Source organism: Micropterus dolomieu, linkage group LG07 (assembly GCF_021292245.1).
Source record: "Micropterus dolomieu isolate WLL.071019.BEF.003 ecotype Adirondacks linkage group LG07, ASM2129224v1, whole genome shotgun sequence".
NCBI lineage: Eukaryota > Metazoa > Chordata > Actinopteri > Centrarchiformes > Centrarchidae > Micropterus > Micropterus dolomieu.
The window spans coordinates 15908233-15910732 of NC_060156.1; positions in this window are offsets into that span (position 1 = coordinate 15908233).

The following is a 2500-nucleotide window of genomic DNA, read 5'->3' on the forward strand; positions in this document are numbered from 1 at the left end:
GGGGGGGGGGGGGGGGGGGGAATTAGAGAGAAGGAGAGAGGACAGGGGAGAGGAGGAAAAAGAAAGGGGGATGGAGAGGGTGGAAAGTGGAAGGAGTGAGGACGAGTGGGAGCAGAGCAGACCAGGGTTGAAGTGGATGAGAGAAAGAGAGAGAGGGAGAGAGACAGAGTGAGAGGGGAAAAAGGGGAGAGAGGGAAAAGGAGGCTGTCTTGTTTGTAGCTTGTCAGCAATTGCTTGAGACAAGCTTCCCCTCCATGTGTGAAAGCTACTTGGCAGGAATGCTTGGGCCGTACCAAGTGCAGCCAGGCGAGAGGGGGGTTCCACGAGAGGTACAGACCCGGATTGAGGAGCCAGTGTGTGGCTGAAATAATCCTTCGGCGTTGTCTTTGATGTTGTATCTTTGTGGATGTGTGTGTGTGTGTGTGTGTGTGTGTGTGTGGAGAGGAGAGGAGTGGAGAGGAGAGGAGAGGAGAGGAGAGGAGGGAGGGAGGGAGGGAGCGGTGTGTGTGGGTGTGAATGGGGCTGGAGAGAGTGTTCTGTATGGATATGTGCTCTCTCTCCCCAGCAGCAACAAAAGAGAGGGAATGAGACACCCCCCCCCCCCCCCCCCCCCCCCCCCCCCCCTCGCTCTCAAGAGAAAGAAAGCAAAAAAAAAAAAAAGGAAAAGAAGATGATGAAACCTGAAGTGGTCCTGCAGTGTGAATTGTATGCACGTGCATGCAAACACGGACGCTCATATGTGCATCTGCATATTTGTCTGTGTGTGTCTCTGCATGCATGCCAGTGTGAATAGCTTCTCCAATTTAATCTGTTTACTAACAATCTGTGTGTATCCCGTTTCTGCTATTTATGCGTGTTTGTGTGTGTGTGTGTGGAGCCCAAATCTGTGGGTGGGTGCTTGCACACATTTCCCTGTGTGCTTGAGTGTTGTCATATTATGTTTTTTCTCCCCAGTAGAGGCAGTTATTGTCCTAAGAATGTGTGTGTGTGTGTGTGTGTGTGTGTGTGTGTGTGTGTGTGTGTGCATGGCACCGGGTCAATCTCCAGTAGCCTGTTGCTTTCTGCTTCTGCCTGCTCACAGCTCCACCTCAGAAAGACTGCAGACTGAGATGGATTCCTGCAGGATTCCTCTTCTCTGGCTCCATTATTCACCACTGTGGCCGCTGAACAAACGAACACACACAAAAAATACAAGCTAACCTGACTGGTAATGATGAACACACAACGAGCATTTACTCCTAAAAACTTTCTATTCTGAATTACCAAACTACAACTCTCCTCCTCATCTCCTCCCATTTTCTTCCCTTTTAACTCACTCCCCCATCTCTCTCTGTCTCTCTCTCACTTACATTCTCACAAATGCTCTCTCTGCTGTTGGCAGTCACAGGGTTTTATTTCCACACTCATCCTTTGCGTGTGTATGTGGGAAAGCAGTAAAGTTTTCAAAACGTGCAGTCAGCAGCAGTAGGCTACCGAAGAGTAGCAGCCTCCTTATAACACAAGGAAGTGAAAGCTCCTTTCATCCCTTCACCCCTGCTCATCATCTGTTTCCAGGGCGTGTGGTGGAAAAAAAAGAACGAAAAGGAGGCCAAGAAATGGGATGCAGTTATAAATGAATTAGGCTGTGAAAAATGTTCGGGATGTCAAAATGTATTGGGGTGAAGGCGTTTATGTAATTGGAGCACTTGGTTCACTGGTATACAGCTTAAGAGAGGAAATTCTTTATTAGGGCTGGAACGCACCACACACAGCAACCCGTAATGAATACACACACACACACAGAGTCATGGACTTACATGTTTAATTTGTGCACGTATGCGTCGGTGCACACCTACGCTCATACCTGAGTGATGCGGCTGATGTGCTCGACTGTGCTGACCTCATTTACATGTCCTCTCGAGGAGGTGTACTGTAAAGAACAGAGGGGACGAGGCAGAAAGGAGACAGAAGATTAAGAGCTGAGGTGAGAAAGGGGAGGGGGTAGAGGGCATGAGGGGAGAGGGGAGAAAAAGAGGGGAGGGGAAAGGAAATGAGAGAGGAGAGGTGAGGAAAAAGAGGTTAGGAGAGGAGAGGAAAGGAAAGGAAGGGAAACAAGAAATGAAACAAGGACGAGGAGAGCCAAGGAGAGAAATGCTTAGTGAAGAGGTGATGTTAAAAGGAAAAGAGTTGTGCGATGTAACGTGAAATGAAGGGAAGGAAAGGCTGAGATGTGAGGAGAACAGAGAGAGGAGAAGGTGAAAAGAAGAGGAAGTAAAGAGGTAGAAATGAAGGGAAGGGAAGGGAAGGCAAAAGGAAGAGGGAGGGAAGGATGAGAAAATAAGGCAGGGAAAGAGGAAGCGAGGGAGGGCGTTTTGGGAGGAGAAAAAGATGGGGTGCAAAGGGTACATGAAAGAGAGGGGAAGTTGAAAGGTAAAGGGGGTGAAGAAATAAATGAAGACTGTGGCAAAGGAAGGCAGAGATGGAGAGAGGGAGGGAGGGAGGCTGGCGAAGGAGGGAGGGA